The sequence below is a fragment of the Podarcis gaigeae genome, assembly GCF_964106915.1.
Source record: "Podarcis gaigeae genome assembly, chromosome: 7".
NCBI lineage: Eukaryota > Metazoa > Chordata > Lepidosauria > Squamata > Lacertidae > Podarcis > Podarcis gaigeae.
The window spans coordinates 86,651,750-86,670,904 of NC_139683.1; the positions used below are offsets into that span (position 1 = coordinate 86,651,750).

The 19,155-nt window shown below is 41.3% G+C and overlaps 2 pseudogenes across 2 annotated transcripts; both read right to left on the reverse strand.

Moving 5' to 3' along the window:
- Positions 1-3,863: 3,863 nt before the first annotated feature.
- On the reverse strand, positions 3,864-6,370 carry LOC310848875 (protocadherin gamma-A6 pseudogene; annotated as a pseudogene). Its single transcript has one exon. The product of its transcript is annotated as a protocadherin gamma-A6 pseudogene (transcript).
- A 9,609-nt stretch (positions 6,371-15,979) lies between these two features.
- Positions 15,980-19,104, reverse strand: LOC310848859 (protocadherin gamma-B1 pseudogene; annotated as a pseudogene). Its single transcript has one exon. The product of its transcript is annotated as a protocadherin gamma-B1 pseudogene (transcript).
- Positions 19,105-19,155: the final 51 nt, after the last annotated feature.

Genomic DNA, 19,155 nt, shown 5'->3' on the forward strand with positions numbered 1-19,155 from the left:
TATATAATTTCTAATGTAGAGAACTGCTTTTAATTTACCCTTTACTATTGTTTTGACCCCCCTCAATGGATTACTGATCAGACCTTATAGTTATTCACTCCATAAGAGCTCTTTTCAGTATGCAGGTCAATGAGACCAGAGTTCCAGATTTCTTTCTTCCATCTTTAATGTGCATTAAAAAAATCTAAATAATATTAGGAAATCATCACAAGTGAATTTTTAAAACGTATTCCCGTCAGAGGTTCAGCTTGTGATAATTTTAGGTTGACCCACACAGTAATGTGTTTTCAGCCAGTACATTTAAACAAAATATATTTGTGAATAGGAAAATAGTGATGGGCCTTATACTAGTTCATATTTATTTTCCATTTAGCCCTGTATTGTTTCAACAGGCAGAGCCTTTCTCTGCTACTGATTAGAGAGGTGCTCAAAGGCAACTTCCAGTGTCATATTTTAAAATATAGTTTTATTTTCTTAAATCATGTGCTACTTTGCAATGCCTTGGGCTTGAAAAAGAAATCATTACTGCATTTGTTTTGCAAGATATTTTTATATGATGCTCAATGTGATCATCCAGTAATCTCCTGTCAAGAAGAGATGATATGTTTTTGCTACAATTTGAGGGCAGTAGTTGTGGGTGAGGAATATTTATTTTCTACATCTTCTAAATTGGAAAGGTTTCCATAGGTAGACAAATCGTAATATCCAGTTGGTTCAATCCAAAAGCCATTCTTACTTTCTTTTTGTAGCTTTCCTTGAAACCCCCAACCTGAACAACTCAAGAGTTTTTTTGAGAACATAAAAAGTATGTATTAGGAAAGTGCAGACCAGTCAGTTTCAGTTCCCTCTGTTTCTCAGTTTTCTAATCTTAAATTCAGTTCTTGACATCTCTTCAGCAATTTGTGGTTTAAAAAGAGGTAACCTGGTGAAAATTAGGCAGAATACTATTTCTCAGGGAAAGCTCATGAGCTGTATTTTACTTGAGCTGTAAGCATACAACTATTCTCTATAGTTGGTGGATGGACTATTGTGGGATATTTGCTCAAGGTGGGATGGAAAGTCTCCTCACAGCCAGACTCCTGCCAGGCAGAGCCTGGCCACATCAATTATACCATTGTGTATTCACTTCTGTCCTCATGGAACACCTGTCATCCCATGATGACTGCTGTTCTACCAAACATAGTTCTCTTCAAACAATCAGCAACACAGAGTGGGAGACGGTGCTGATTTCCCCCCTACATCATACACAAGAAGGGACATGTGAGACAAGTATTTTATGTATGATGCCTTCTTTAAGGAAATGTCCCCCTTTTTCAGAAGACAAGAATTATGCAAATACAGTGGTGCCTCGCAAGACAAAAAGAATCCGTTCCGCGAGTCTCTTCGTCTAGCAGTTTTTTCGTCTTGCGAAGCAAGCCCATTGACGGCTTAGTGGATTGGTGCTATTAGGCTTTTAGCGGCTTATTGGTTTAGCAGATAAGCAGATAAGCGGCTTAGCGGCTTAGAAAAGGGGGGGGGGGGAGGAAAAAACCCCGCAGGAACTCGCAAGACATTTTCGTCTTGCGAAACAAGCCCATAGGAAATTTGTTTTGCGAAGCACCTCCAAAACGGAAAACCCTTTTGTCTAGCAGGTTTTCCGTCTTGCGAGGCATTCGTCTTGCGGGGCACCACTGTAAGCCCATGGCATGCATAGTCCTCACAATGGAGGATCTGCAACACACTTTTTCTTACATTCATGTTGGAGAGGATGGGACAAAATCTTTTCATTGCAACTTTCATCAACAGCATAGACGATGTGCCCTTAAGATACTTAAGATGAATGTTGGCTAAATTCATTGCCCTCTGAAACTTGCTGCTGCTCTCTGCTGGCAACACTATATATATATATATAAAATAGGAAAGGTAAAGATCTACCATTGAATATGTTTCCTGTTCTGTATGGAGAGAGCCAACAAGGTTTCCCTTAGGACCTGGACTAAAACAAGTTGCACTATTTATAAAACAAATTATGTTTAATAACTATTAAAAGTACAATATATTACATTATCTGCAATGTGCCCTGTATCCATAGCACAAAAATCTCTACGTGTGTGCATTATTCTTTTAAATATTTTCTTTTTGTAACAGAAAAGACACTAAAAGCCCAAAACAAACAGATGTGCATTTTATTAATGTGATCAAGAGGATTTACCACTTGCATTTACAATAATGAAAAGTAACTACTGTTAGCACTATTTTTGTCTGGTGTTCCAATAATCCCTAAATAATTCCCACTTGCTCTTAAACATCAAACAATTTTGTGGGAGTCCAAGCATCCTCCCAGCATACTTTTCATTGTCCAATTCACACATTAGTAGAACTACAGGATAGTCCTTCTATGACATTGTCAGAAATGGTCACGCAAACAACTTCCCCAAATTTCAGCAAGTTACCATTCATTGTTTTCCTTACAGGAACAAAAAACAAAAACCCCACATGCCTCATAAAATGTCCCCCAAATACATCAATTCTTGCCACTGTAGTGTGTTTACAACACCAACCATGACAGCATATTTTAAATAGAAAAATATAAGCGACATGTCACCAAAGAGCACTGGAATCAAAACAGCTTACAGTCATGTGACAGAGGAGTAAAGAAACTTGCAATCACATTTCCATTGATGCACCCATTGTAGGAGTGTGGAACTCCCTAGAAGAACACACTGTCGGCTGAAGCTGTTTTCATTCAAATTATGGGGAGAAGGCAACACACAACACCTTCTCTGAGGTTCAAAATTCTACCCGTACCTTACACTGGAAATCTCATTTAAGTAGAAAATACCCCCCCAAAAAAAGCCATTTGTGTGTTGCTGCTGTAGTTAAATAGCGGGTGAAGGTTGCAAATTACAACGAGCATTATGCAACCAATCTTACAATACAATTGCTTGTAAATTTCTTCCCAGTCCCCTCACCATTGAATCTCCTCATTTTATCATGCTAAAATATACCAACAGCCAAAATAACTCAGCCAATAAAAGAGTTAAGTAAATTCATTATTACTTTTTTAAAAAGGTATTGTAGCAATGAGAATCTCAGTATCAGCTTCTTAGTGGGCAGTTGGGTATGTAGTGGAAAGAGGTTATTGGTGGAAAGATGGGAATGAACACTTACTTGTCATAGGATACTTGGCCCTAGTTTTCATGGAGGCAGCATAACTAAACTTACCAGTAGCAAGGCAGGTGAGGGCTCACATTTATATACTTATTTATTGATACAGGTTTTTTAAAGAGTCTTAAAAATATGAAATAAAAGCCAAATACAACATACTAAGTTAAAACAATTAAGAATGCATTAAATCAATCTCACAGGAACTCACATGCTGAAGCCTTGTTCAAAGCGGGAGGAGATGAATACACGTCCACATGAAAATAGGATGAGCCTAGCCTTCTCCTATACATCTCCCATACATGATAGTTTTCAATTTGTAGGGAACTATGTTTTTTATAGATGTGCAAAAGGTTTTGTGAGCCTCCACCAGCAGTTCAAAATAAGAGACAAAGACTGATCATCTGATGCATCAAGATAAAGAATTGTTGAAAGAAGATACTTCACAGAAGGATCACATACCCAGTGATGACTAAAAGGCGGGCAAAAAGGAATAGAAAGAAGACTGACATAGTTCTGAATATAATGAGAAAGTAGAGGCAGATGGGAAATATATTCTGATATTAACAAAATAAAAACATTGTTTATCTAAAATTGTTTGCTCACCTGGACTACGATTAAGCCTTCATTGTTCAAGTTTAAATCTTCACCAGGTAGGATCGGATCCTTTGCCTCACAAGCTTCTTTATTGTTCAGAGTATTGGAATAATTTGCCTTTCTAGAGTCTGTAGTGAGAGAAACCTCCTGGCAGTAGGAGTGCAGAAATGCTCGGACTCCGTCAATCCCCACAAACTGTGAGATAGGAGCGCCACTGAAATTCACACTCCCCGACTCAAGCAGCTGAGAATTTCTCCACCTGTGCAACTTGATGACCAGTAACACAAGGAGGAAAGTGAAGAACAAGCAGGAGACAAAAGCCACTGCAAGGACCAGGTAGAAAGTGAGGTCAGACGGAGGCTCTACAGGAGCTGAGATGCTGCTCAGGTCTGAGAGGATTGCAGGGATGGTGTCAGCCAGCACCACAGTCAGAGTGGCTGAAGCAGAGAGAGGTGGCTGCCCATTGTCCTTGACTAAAACCACCAGGCTTTGCTTGAGGGCATCTTTCTCCAGAAAGAAGCGGGTCGTCCTGATCTCTCCCGTGTGGAGCCCCAGAGTGAAGAGCCCTGGCTCGGTGGCCTTGATCAGCTGGTAGGAGAGCCAGGCATTCTGGCCAGAGTCTGCATCCACGGCCACCACCTTAGTGACCAGGTAGCCTGGCTCAGAGGAGCGAGGGGCCAGCTCTATCCCCGTGGAGCCGTCAGTGGGAGGGGAGGGGTACAGTATTTGTGGAGCATTGTCATTCTGATCGAGGATGAAGAGAGTCACTGAGACGTTGGAGCTGAGTGGTGGAGAACCTCCATCCTGAGCCTTTACACGGAACCGAATGTCTCGAAACTCTTCATAATCAAAGGAGGTCAGAGCATATATAACCCCCGTCTCAGAGTTAATGGACAGATAGGAGGAGAGGCGGGAGTCACTTCTTTGGTCATCAGTGATGGAATATGTTATTCTGGCATTTTCTTCCCAGTCAAGATCATTTGCTCTTAAGGAAGAGACCATGGCTCCTCTTTGGTTATTCTCAACAAAATAGAAAGTATAGTCTGTTTTTTCAAAGAGGGGTGGGTTGTCATTTGTGTCTAAAACATGAAGTGTGATAACTGTGACTGTAGAAAGAGGGGGGACTCCATGGTCAGTAACAGTGACAGTAGTATTGAAGACTGACACCTGTTCCCTGTCAAGGGCACCATCAGTCACCAAACTGTAAAAGTTATCCATGGACTTCTTTAGCTGGAAAGGGAGGTTGCTAGGGATTGAACATGTGATTTCCCCATTGATTCCTGAATCTCGGTCTTGGACATTTAAAATGGCAATTACCGTTTGGGATGGTGAACTTTCAAGTATGGTGTTGGTGGCAAAGGTAACTGATAATTGAGGTGCATTGTCATTCAAATCCATAACAGATATCACAATTTTTGATCTGTCACTCAGCCTTCCTCCATCTTTGGCTTGTATCTCAAATGCATATAAAGATGATTCCTCATAATCAAGATTCCCAATAAGGATGATTTCACCTGTTGTGGAATTTAATAGAAATATTTGGGAGTCGCGCTTTGTAATTTCTTGGAAAGAGTATTTAATGTCTCCATTGATCCCTTCATCCATATCAGTTGCTTTCACTGTCAAAAGTATGGACCACTTGGGAATATTCTCATTGATACTCACTTCATAGAGAGGTTGGCTGAAAACTGGTGCATTGTCATTTGCATCAATAACAACAATGTGGATTTGTAATGTGCCAGACCTGATAGGATCACCTCCATCAGTAGCTGTGAGAAGCAAATCGTAAGATGATTGTTCCTCTCTGTCCAGTGACTTTTCCAACACAAGTTCAACAAGTCTGGCACCATTTTCTTTTGTTTGCACATGCAAAGCAAAATGGCTACTGCCTGTGAGTTGATAGCTCTGCACTGAATTTATCCCCCAATCTGGATCTTGAGCTTTGGGTAGAGGGATCTGGAATGCAGGTATAGATGCCTCACTGATTTCCAGCTCCTGTTCCCATAGAGGGAAGTGGGGAGCATTATCATTTATATCAGTAATTTCCACTTCAATTCCATAAAGCTTTAATTTGCTTTCAACAAGAACCTGAAACTTTAACATACATTTCTCTGCCTCTCTGCAGATTTCCTCTCTATCTATTCTCTCAAATATCTGCAAATGGCCATTGTTGGCATTCAAAGAAAAGTACTGAATTATACCTACAGGAGAGACAATGCGGAGTCCATGGTTTGGGAGCTGCTTGCCATCCATTCCCAGGTCCTTTGCAATATTCCCCACAGAAGAGCCTTTGTGCATCTCTTCTGGAATGGAGTAGTGGATCTGACCAGAAACTGCCTTCCAAGAAAACATCATGAAAAGGCACTGGAAAATTCCCTTTCTGCAATTCCACAGCCTCTGAATTCCTTCCATCCTTGCAGCAGGTTAAAGGCTCTTAAATTCTGGTTCAAAAGATCCTGTATCCAACTCTATTCTAAGGAAAATGTACTTCCATTTCTTCTTTACACTGACAAGCAGCTTGTTCCTTCAGATATTTTGTGTTTGTGTTTAACGGAAAGGCAACTTCAGTTGGGCAGGATTTCACATTTCTGCTTGGTTCTGGTCAACAGTGACACCCAGAGGATCAAGCCCAGACTGCAAAAACTTCAGATATAGCTAGGATAACTATTCTTTTCCCTTAGAATTTACCCACTAAGGATAAATAAGAGTGATGACTTTTGTTGCTGTAATCAAATTGAAAGGGAGCAGGAAAGACAAGTGTGTTTAGGGTTCCTGCCCTGCCCCATTACTGGAATTTCTGGAATAAATGTTATGGATCTTTCTCAGCAATGTTTTCTGCTCACTTTTCTAAGGGAATATTCAATAGATTTTTTCTTGATGTAGAAACAACACTAGTAAACCACCAGTACATCTGGCACTTCACTCCTCTCAGCTCCTATTTGTTCATTCACATCTCTAGGCTGTTCATCTTCAAACTGAATTTTTATTTTTTGGTACGTGTTACATAAGCCCTACTGCAATAAGATCAAACGTATCCATTCTTCAGGAAATCAGCCCTGAGTACTCACTGGAAGGACAGATCCTGAAGCTGAGACTCCAATACTTTGGCCACCTCATGAGAAGAGAAGACTCCCTGGAAAAGACCCTGATGTTGGGAAAGATGGAGGGCACAAGGAGAAGGGGACGACAGAGGACAGATGCTTGGACAGTGTTCTCGAAGCGACCAGCATGAGTCTGAGCAAACTGCGGGAGGCAGTGGAAGACAGGAGTGCCTGGCGTGCTCTGGTCCATGGGATCACGAAGAGTCAGACACGACTAAACGACTAAACAACAACAACACGTAGACCCTATTTGGGCATACACTGTCCATATATGAGCAAACACCTGAGGAGAAATATGGAGTGCTTCTTAGTCCTTTCCTGTCCAGCATTTCATCTGTACACAATCTAGATCCCTCCATGAATTTGAGGACCAAGGTCTAAGGTGGGGAGCTTACTCTACTTGTAGGGGCCCCACACATGATATAGAATTTTGCACCATCATGTTTTCTTTGCTTACACTTGAGGAGATTGTTCAAATAAGGCTGTACTGGGTAGGAGATGCACATCATGAATGCCCCAATTCAAATCAAACTTCAACCATGAGGTCATTAGTTGTCCTTGGGCAAGACTCCCTTCCTCCTCTCTCTGGTTGAGTTCACACAGCAGTTTCCTCCGTTTACCTGATGTTTCCCTAACTATTAATTTCTGCATTATATTCAAGTTTTCACATGGCATGAAATCCACATAATTTCCATGTTATTTAATTGCAGAAAAAATCCATTTGCTGCTCCCTTAAACTCGAAAATAGCAGGAGTAAAGTGATGAAATTTGGGGCCGTATACCTGGGGGAATGAATACATGCACAGCTATGGGTGGAATAGTTGCAATGTTATCCAATGATGTTCATTGTTGCCTCACACCATGCACACTGGTGTGAATGAAATTTAGTGGAACACGATATATTGCTCATATATTGATATGCTGATATATTGGTCAAAAATAACACAACTGGTACTGCAGTGTGAAAGGATCATTGGAAAACAGATTAGAGGCACTAGCGTTCTGGTCAGGAAAACTAATGCAATACTTGCCACATCTAAATGCATCCTCTCACCATCTCATCCACAATATGAGAAAAATAATGCTGATCTATCTTTCTGGGTTATTAAAGGGTTACAAGGGAATGTATATCAACCATTTTCTACACTAAAGTGCTCTATAAACACCAAGTATGACTGTACAGTGCAAAGAAGGCCATGTCCTCCTTAATTTATTGCTCACATTGTGCCTAGAAGAAAATAAAGCCAAGACGAATGCTATTAAAGCCAATTATTATTACTAAACCACACCACATTCCAGAGATAAAAAGAAGCAGGAAGAAATTGGCGACACATGCAATGGGGTGGAGCTGTGGAGCCACCCTTCAACACTAGTGTTGTTGCTGGGGCTTACCTGGTCAGGGCTGGGCTGACACAACTGTGTGGTTGGGGCTGTGCAGGTGCACCAGCAGCAGTGCTAAATGTTCCCACAGTGAAAAGCACATGACTCCAGCCTCACTCTGCCCCATCCAGGTAGGCAACAGTGTATGGGGGTGGGGGTGAATTCACCAGCTGCCCACCACCATGCATGTCACTACTGCAGGTGGGTAACTTTCAATGGCAGCTTATGAGCTCATGTGTGACAATCAGTTGTCAAGCTCAGAACAAGCATTATTAAAAACTAGCATGTGATGACCTGTTAAACCTCCAGTCATCTTTCTTGGAGATCTTGATGCTCTTCTGCTTCTTGTTCTACAAAATCAGCAGGACTAATAAAACTGCTATACTGAATTTGCTGAATGCTTTCCCCCAGAAGACAGAAAATCAAGCTTCCGATCCACTAAGCAATGCCATAATAGTTTCTTTCAAAATTAGTCTTCATCTTTCACTACAGAATATGCACTGGCAACAAACTTTTTGACACATTAGGAGCAATCCAGCATCAATGTATATGAAGCAGCAGATACAGGGGTGTGCAGCTGTATTCCCTTGCCAGATTGCATTTCCATGGGAAAGCATTCCCAGCCAAAGAGGTGAGAGGGATCTAACATTGTTATGACTCAATAATCATTTGTCACCTATGTTACTATAGCATGGAAGCATGACTGGAAATGGTATAGGTGGAAATACTAGCCACATGCACACTCACCTACATACACACTGTTGACCACAACTGTTCCAACTGGTCATAATTTCTAATCATACATTGCAAATGCTCTTAGCTGTTCTGACTGTTAAGGAAAGGAGGAATACTGTACTGATGCAGGTAAGGAGACCACCAGGAATGCCTCCACTGAAGATCTTGGTGAACAGTTGAATTGATATGAGAACAATCATCATCTTGAACAATCTTGTGCTAAGTTGTTTTAGAAAGGATGAGGTAAAATATTGGAGAATTTAGGAGTGCTTCATTAATCTTTTTGTGACATATTGGGACAGTCTCCTTTGGGAAGTTGTGGTCTCTCCTTCCTTGTAGGTTTTTTTAGCAGACGTTGCATGGCCACCTGCCATGGATGCTCTAGCTGAGATTCCTGCATTGCAGGGGGTTGGACCAGACGACCCTTGGGTCCCTTGCAACTCTATGACTCCATGAGAGAAAGTCTAATTGCACCACTCATTGATCAGATACAGGCTGTGCATGAGCTCTTTTCATTCTGCAACCAGCATGCAGTCACAGGACCTGAGGGGTGCTTGTACTATTGACAGCTTTCACCAATAGTTCACCATATCATACATTGTGCTTTTCCACCAGACCCAACTTTGTATGAGCTTTAATTTGTTTTAATTTAACTTTCTGTGTGCGTTAAATTATGGTTGCCATTAAAAAAATATTATTATATTCATTTTTAACAATATAAAAGTTTAATAATGTAGAACATTTCTATACTCTCAATCTGAAAAATTCAAAAGCACAGATCTCCATTGTTCGTTTAAAACTTCCTTGTCTCAAACCACAAAACAGGCTTTTAGTTCTGCCTTCAACCCTTTAATGTTCAATTTCCCTTCCCTTCTTCATGAAGCCAAAAAGCAGCTCACACATTGAATGTAATTTATCCCCAGCTGATGGACAAATCTCCCTCAGTTATAAATAACCATTCCAAACATTATTAAGAACGGGAGGCTTTTGCAGATCCCATACCCATCACAGCTCTTTCATGGCTTTGGGGCAAGATGTAAAATCCTCAGCTCTCAAGTCACTTAACCCCCATCCGAGTTCCTAGGAGCTGACTGCTTCTTGGTCTCTTGACAACAGAAACAGCTTTTTCAAAGCACCAGAGATTAATCTCTTGTTCACTCTTTTTTCCAAAATGAATTTGGGAACCAAGACTTATGTCTGGCTATCATCAATCACCATGTAATTATCTCTGTTGGCCAACCGCCAACAAAAGATGTTCAATCCGCTATTTCCTTCCCCACAACACATAAAAAGCTCCCCACAAACTTAACCCTAATATTCAGTTTAATAATAAAAAGTTTCTCAATAAATCAATTTTTTTCAAACTTCTTGAAGAATATACAATGTAATATATTTTTATGTCTGTTTTTCTGGGTGTTTTTTTTAAGACATAACATTAAAATAGCTACATATTCAATTTTAGTCATACTACGAAGGAAGGAAGGAAGGAAGGAAGGAAGGAAGGAAGGAAGGAAGGATGGATAAGCACTGTCTCTACTCAAACATGCTATGTCATACTGTGGTCCGAGATTGTCACCCTAAGTCAGCATGCAAATGTGCATCTGGATAATTATGACTGAGGTTCCCCCCAACTTGCAATTTTGCCCTTCAACAACTGCTAGAAGGCCCATTTCATTAGCTTGATCTGCAGCAGTAGCAGCTCAGTATACTCCCTACCTACTTCCCTGGTGACATGGCCTGAATTGTCTGGGGTGCCAGTTTGATAACACCCACTGTTTACAATTAAACTCTCAAACAAGTGATAACAAACCTAACTCCCTTATAAAAGAAAAAAATGCAATATAACTCACCGTGCTGTCATTTTCATTTTCAGAATTTAAATTACATCCACTGACCATCAAAGAAATGTCAGAGTTGCCATTGCAAAGGATGTTCTCTGCTATTTGGACAGTGGGCTGCAGGAATGTCAACTCATTCCTCCTGGATTCAGAGGACAGACAGACCTGATAGGAATAAGGCAAAGTTCCATCCTCATAATTGGGTGGGAATATGGCACCAGCCTTTGAGTGGGGGTCAGGAATAAAGCACTGAAGGAAAGTGGGGTTCCTTGACCTTCGAAGCTTCATCAGAATGGTCAGAATCACCGTCACCAGGAACAGAAAGGAAACCAAGGTCAAGGCCAATACCAAATAAAACTGTAGATCAGACTGATACTCTGAGTCATTTGGTTGGAAGTTCATTTCCGGAAGAGCCTCCTGGAAGTTCTCAGCAAACACCAGGCTCAAAGTTGTGGTGGCTGAGAGAGGAGGATGCCCATTGTCCTTCACCAGGATGACCAGCCTCTGCTTCACTGCATCTCTCTCAAGTAATGCTCGGACTGTTTGCACTTCTCCTGTGTGGGAGCCAATGCTGAAGAGTGAGGGCTCTGTGGCCTGCAGGAGATGGAAGGAGAGCCAGGCATTGTGTCCCGAATCAGAGTCCACGGCCACCACCTTCGTCACCAGATAACCCGACTCAGCTGACCGAGGCACCATCTCAAAGAAAGGTGAGCCCTCTGTTGATTGTGAGGGGTACAGGATCTGTGGAGCGTTATCATTTCGATCCAAAACACATACTGTCACTGTGGCACTGCTATTGAGTGGTGGAGAACCTGCATCTTGGGCCTTCACTTGAATCTGCAACTCCCTGAACTGCTCATAGTCAAAGGAGCGTTGGGCATAGATGATCCCAGTCTCAGAGTTAATGGAGACATAGGAGGAGAGAGGCAGGTCCTTGATGTTGCTGTGAAGGATGGAGTAAGTGATTCTGGCATTGCGATCCAGATCTGGGTCAGAGGCCTTGATGTGGAAAATTGAAGCTCCAGATGGGTTGTTCTCTGGAATGTAGGCAGTGTAGGAAGATTTTTCAAAGGCTGGTGGGTTATCATTGATATCTGAGATCTGTATAGATATGGTTTTGTGTGTGGAGAGTGGAGGTGTGCCTTTGTCTGTGGCTGTGATTGTAATATTATACTCGGGAGTCCTTTCTCTGTCAAGGGCACCATCTATGAGGAGCTTGAAGTAATTACTTGAAGATGAGACTATCAGGAAAGGTACAAGTTCCTTCAGGTGACAAGTGACTTCTCCGTTATCCCCAGAATCCCTGTCCTGAACTTTAATGAGAGCAATCACAGCTCCAGATGTGACATCTTCTGGAACTGGGCTGGACACGGATGTAAGGATCACATCTGGAGCATTGTCGTTCTCATCAAGAACCTCAATTTCTACTTTGCAATGTGCCGCCAATCCTCCTCCATCACTTGCCTGAATTTTCATCAAATAATATTGACTTTCTTCAAAATCAACACTTTCTATAAGTGCAATTGTTCCATCTCTGGGATCCAGATGAAACTTCTGTTTGGCTGTTTTTGGGATGTCACTGAAAGTGTAAGTGATCTCAGCATATGACCCTTCATCACTGTCAGATGCTTTGACTTGAAGCACAGAGGTTCCTTTGGGTGCACTCTCCTTCAGGCTCACTTTATAGATTGTCTGGGTGAAAGCAGGGGCATTGTCATTAATATCAATAACTGTCACCAATATTTTGGCTGTTCCGGTTTTTGGAGGTTCTCCACCATCCATGGCTGTAAGCACCATGTGGTGTGTGTGTTCCTTTTCCCTGTCCAATTGTTTCTGTAATATTAATTCTGCATATTTGCCACCATCATTGCCAGCTTGAATTTCTAGTTTGAAATATGGAGTTGAGCTCAATTGATAGTTCTGGAGGGAGTTTATTCCGATATCATCATCTTCAGCATTTCCAAGAGCAAATCGAGTTCCCGGCAGAGTAGACTCACTCACTTTTAGCTCAATATTTTCATTCTGGAAATGTGGGGCATTATCATTGATGTCCTGGATAAAAATATTTACGTGGAAAATATTCAAAGGACTGTGTGCCACAACTTCCAATTTGAGGACACAAGTAGATGATTTACCACAAATCTCTTCCCGGTCTATCCTCTCATTCACATATAGGTTGCCATTTTGTTCATTCAGATCAAAGAATTGCTTTTCTGAAGAAATACCAAGCTTGCGCTTTGACAGCTCTCTTACATCCAACCCCAGATCTTTAACAAGGTTCCCCACAAAGGAGCCCTGCTCTGCTTCCTCTGGAACTGAATACTGAACCTGTTCAGACACTACCTGGCAGCCGAACACAGACCAGAATATGAACAGAAACAGTACTTGCCTCTTGGTGATCTTCCTTGTTCTCTCTGCCTGCTTTACTTCCATCACATCCATTGTTGTTTCTGATTTCCTCCTCCTTTCACTTCAGTTTTCAAGACTCCCAGTACACTTAAGTGAGATAGTACTAATGTTGTTCTTTTCAGCTGATCCCTGATAAACAGAGATTTCCTTTCTCGAGCAGCTTTTAAAATAAAAGCTTTTCCTTCCTGCTCAGCTGAAGTGTTAAGAGAGAGAAACTGCTCCAAGAGTCTCAGAAATGCTGAGCCATGGCTGCTCCCACGTTGTCCAACAGTGACACTCTGAGTCCACATCGGGAACTGCTTTTACTATTTCTGTAATTCTACATAGAATTTTTCTCTAAGGTAGGGAATTGCCTTGTAATACAAGTTCACCTTTAAATGCAATCAGAAACAAATTTCTTCTCCATCACTTGTGTGCATCCTCTTCACTTTCCAGTGCCTCACCATTCAGCATCATTAATAGCTTCTTTCTTTAAAAAGGAAAAAAAACAAAACAAGAAAAACCATAGGAATAGTAGAGAGTGGATGCCTGTTGGTGAGGAAGGCTCATCACATATAGGTTTGTTTCCAGAGCCGTCTAAAGAAATTGTGGTCTTCTAGATCATTTAAGGAGTGTAATTCCTTGTCAGGGTACACAGGGTTTGTCAATGTCTCCTTTATTGGATCAGGAGGCAGAGGGAACTACACTTTACATCATCTCTGGCAGGAAATTCCACTTCTGTGCATACTCAGGAACATCATTTCTGGTTCAAGGTTAGGACTTTCTTACCTCTGCCCATTGACAGTTACTACCAGCACCCCACACAAAGGTGATTTTTTTTTTTTACTTGAAAAGCGGAAGAAATGGCAGGGAGGTTTAGCTAATGGTACTGATGAACCCCATTTTACACCTGAAATTAATTCAAAGAAAACTGGGTCCTCACTAAAGTGATTAAAAAAGATGGTAGAGCTTATATTTAAAATCTTCTCATAGGACCTGGACTAAAGCTAGCTGCACTCTTTATAAAAGAGATATGTAATACATTACAGTGGTACCTCCAGATGCGAACGGGATCTGTTTCGGAGCCCCGTTTGCATCCTGAATAGAATGTAAGACGCGACGGCACGTCTGCGTGTGCGCGGGTCGCGTTTTGCCGCTTCTGCACATGCGCATGACATCTTTTTGAGTTTCTGCGCATGTGCGAGTGGCAAAACCTGGAAGTAACATGTTCCGTTACTTCTGTGTTGCCACGGAGCGCAACTCGAAAGCGCTCAACCTGAAGCACATTCAACCCGAGGTATGACTGTACTATGTTATTTGCTATCTGTCTTTCACCCAGTTTAAACATAGCATTAATATCTCTATACTTTTGCATAATTCCATTTTAAAAGTTTCTGTAAAAGAATAAAATACTGAAAGACCAAACTAACCAATGTGCATTTGATTAATGTGATCAAAATATTTTACCACTTGTATTAACAATAATGTAATGCAACTATTTCAAGCACCATTTTTTCTCCAAGTGTTCCCAATATTACCGGTAAATCATTTCCAGTTTCTCTTTAACCGTCATACAATTTTGTGTGAATCAAAGAATTCTCACCCCATCAGCTCCAGTGCAGTTTTGATTCTGCAATGAACGTACTTCCAGGACATTGTCACAAATGGTCACCCCAACAATATCTCCAAAGTTCAGCCTCTACCAGCTACAGCTGTTTCAATAACTTGGCACAAACCTTTTAATGTTGCTTGGGGACATCTCTCTAACCAAGGACAGTTTTCTTGTGAGTTTCTTAATGGGGTCAGAAACAGATCCCACAAATAAGTGTTTTCCGGCTTGGGATTTTTGGACATTGTCAAGCACTCTTCTTCTGACACCACAGACACATATATTTTCTGGGATTCAAAATTCTACCCTCACCTTATATTGGAAATCTCATTGGGGTAGAACCCCCCCCCCCAAAAAAAAGTTAGTATGTTGCTGTTGTTTTCTGACATAGGGTGAAGGTTCCAAGTTGTAAGGAGCATAATGCAATCAATCTTACATAATATTGCTTGCATTTTTAATTTGCTTTAATTTGTATTAATCTATTCTGTTGTGATTTTAACTTTCTGTGTGTTTTGAATTATGGTTGTCATTTTTAAAATATTATTTTTATTCATTTTTAATAATATAAAAGTTTAACAATGTAGAACATTTATATACTCTCAATCTAAAAAATACAAAAATACAGATTTCCATTGTTAAAACTGGACAAATCTCCATCAGTTATAAATTATAACTGTCCCAAAAATAATTAAGAAAGGGAGACTTTTGCAGATCCCATACCCGTGACGGCTCTTACATGGCTTTAGGGCAAGATGTAAAGTCCTCAGCTCTCAAGTTGCTTAACCCCCATCGGAGTTCCTAGGAGCTGACTGCTTCTTGGTCTCTTGACAACAGAAAACAGCTTTTTCAAAGCACCAGGGATTAATCTCTTATTCACTTTTTCCCCCAGAATGAATATGGGAGCCAAGATTTATGTCTGGCTATCATGAATCATCATGTAATTATCTCTGCTGGCAGACTGTCAACAAAAGATGTTCAATCTGCTATTTCCTTCCCCATAACACATAAAAAACTGTCCACAAACTTCCTAATATTTAGTTTGATAATAAGGAGAATTTTGCCTATAACTAAAAAATTTGCAAACTTCTTGAAGCATATATTATGTAGGATGTTTTTGTGTTTGTTCTTGCATATACTGTATCTTTTTAAAGAGAGAACATTAAAACATATTCAAATTTAGTCATGCTGGAAAGAAAGAAAGAAAGAAAGAAAGAAAGAAAGAAAGAAAGAAAGAAAACAATTTAGCACTGTCTCCACTCAAATATGCTATGCTGTGGTCCTAGATCATCACCCTAAGTCAGCATGAAGATAGGCATCTAGATAATTCAGACTGAGGCTTCCACAATTTGCAGTTTTCTCCCTCAACAACTGCTGAAAAATCCATCCCATTAGGTTGCTCTGCAGCAGTAGCTGCTCAGTATTACTCCCTCCCTACATTCCTGGTAACATGGCATGAATTGTCTAGAATGCCAGCTTGATAACATCCACTATTTACAAATAAACTCTCAAACAACTGATAACACACCTAATTGCACAAAAAGAAAATGCAATATAACTCACCGTGCTGCCATTTTCATTTTCAGAAATTAAATTGCCTCCACTGACCATCAAAGAAATGTCAGAGTTGCCATTGCAAAGGAGGTTCTCTGCTATTTGGACAGTGGGCTGCAGGAATGTCAGCTCATTCCTCCTGGATTCAGAGGACAGACAGACCTGGTAGGAATAAGGCAAAGTTCCATCCTCATAATTGGGTGGGAATATGGCACCAGCCTTTGAGTGGGGGTCAGGAATAAAGCACTGAAGGAAAGTGGGGTTCCTTGACCTTCGAAGCTTCATCAGAATGGTCAGAATCACTGTCACCAGGAACAGAAAGGACACCAAGGTCAAGGCCAATACCAAATAAAACTGTAGATCAGACTGATACTCTGAGTCATTTGGTTGGAAGTTCATTTCCGGAAGAGCCTCCTGGAAGTTCTCAGCAAACACCAGGCTCAAAGTTGTGGTGGCTGAGAGAGGAGGATGCCCATTGTCTTTCACCAGGATGACCAGCCTCTGCTTCACTGCATCTCTCTCAAGTAATGCTCGGACTGTGCGCACCTCTCCTGTGTGGGAGCCAATGCTGAAGAGTGAGGGCTCTGTGGCCTGCAGGAGATGGAAGGAGAGCCAGGCATTGTGTCCCGAATCAGAGTCCACGGCCACCACCTTCGTCACAAGATAACCCGACTCAGCTGACCGAGGCACCATCTCAAATAAAGGTGAGCCCTCTGTTGATTGTGAGGGGTACAGGATCTGCGGAGCGTTATCATTTCGATCCAAAACACATACTGTCACTGTGGCACTGCTATTGAGTGGTGGAGAACCTCCATCTTGGGCCTTCACTTGAATCTGAAACTCCCTGAACTGCTCATAGTCAAAGGAGCGTTGGGCATAGATGATCCCAGTCTCAGAGTTAATGGAGACATAGGAGGAGAGAGGCAGGTCCTTGATGTTGCTGTGAAGGATGGAGTAAGTGATTCTGGCATTGCGATCCAGATCTGGGTCAGAGGCCTTGATGTGGAAAATGGAAGCTCCAGATGGGTTGTTCTCTGGAACATAGGCAGTGTAGGAAGATTTTTCAAAGGCTGGTGGGTTATCATTGATATCTGAGATCTGTATAGATATGGTTTTGTGTGTGGAGAGTGGAGGGGTACCTTTGTCTGAGGCTGTGATTGTAATATTATACTCGGGAGTCCTTTCTCTGTCAAGGGCACCATCTATGAGGAGCTTGAAGTAATTACTCGAAGATGAGACTATCAGGAAAGGTACAAGTTCCTTCAGGTGACAGGTGACTTGTCCGTTATCCCCAGAATCCCTGTCCTGAACTTTAATGAGAGCAATCACAGCTCCAGATGTGACATCTTCCGGAACTGGGCTGGACACGGATGTGAGGATCACATCTGGAGCATTGTCATTCTCATCAAGAACCTCAATCTCCACATTGCAATGTGCCACCAAGCCTCCTCCATCACTTGCCTGAATTATCATCACATATTTTTGTCTGTCCTCAAAATCAACACTTTCTATAAGTGTGATTGTTCCATCTCTGGGATCCAGATGAAACTTCTGCTTGGCTGTTTTTGGGATGTCACTGAAAGTGTAAGTGATCTCGGCATTGGACCCTTCATCACTGTCAGATGCTTTGACTTGAAGCACAGAGGTTCCTTTGGGTGCACTCTCCTTCAGGCTCACTTTATAGATTGTCTGGGTGAAAACAGGGGCATTGTCATTATTATCAATAACTGTTACCAATATTTTGGCTGTTCCGGTTTTTGGAGGTTCTCCACCATCCATGGCTGTAAGTACCATGTTATGCATGTGTTCTTTTTCCCTGTCCAGTTGTTTCTGCAATATTAATTCTGCATATTTTCCGCCAACATTGCTGTTTTGAATTTCTAGTTTGAAATATGGAGTTGAGCTCAACTGATAATTCTGGAGGGAGTTTATTCCGATATCATCATCTTCAGCATTTCCAAGAGCAAATCGAGTTCCCGGCAGAGTAGACTCACTCAATTTAAGCTCAATATTTTCATTCTGGAAATGTGGAGCATTGTCATTAATGTCCTGGATTAAAATATTTACGTGGAAAATATTCAAAGGATTGTGTGCCACAACTTCTAATTCGAGGACACAAGTGGATGATTCCCCACAAATCTCTTCCCGGTCTATCCTCTCATTCACATACAGGTTGCCATTTTGTTCATTCAGGTCAAAGAATGGCTTTTCTGAAGAAATGCCAAGCTTGCGCTTTGACAGCTCTCTGAGATCCAACCCCAGATCTTTAGCAAGGTTCCCCACAAAGGAGCCCTGCTCTGCTTCCTCTGGAACTGAATATTGAACCTGCTCAGACCCCACCTGGCAGAAGAACACAGACCAGAATATGAACAGAAACAGTACTTGCCTCTTGCTGATCTTCCTTGTTCTCTCTACCTGCTTTATTTCCATAACATCCATTGTTGTTTCTGATTTCCTCCTTCTTTTACTTCAGTTTTCAAGACTCCCAGTACACTTATTTGAGATAATAGAAATATTGTTCTTTTGAGTTGATCTTTGGGAAACTGAGAGCTTTCCTTTCTCAAGCGGCTTTTAAAATAAAAGCTTTTCCTTTCTACTGAGCTGAAGTGTTAAGAGAGAGAAACTGCTCCAAGAGTCTCAGAAATGCTGAGCCATGGCTGCTCCCACGTTGTCCAACAGTGACACTCTGAGTCCACACGGGAACTGTTTTTGCTATTTCTGTAATTCTACATGGAATTTTATCTCTAAAGTAGGGAATTGCTTGTAATATAAGTTCACCTTTAAATGCAATCAGAAACAAATTTCTTCTCCA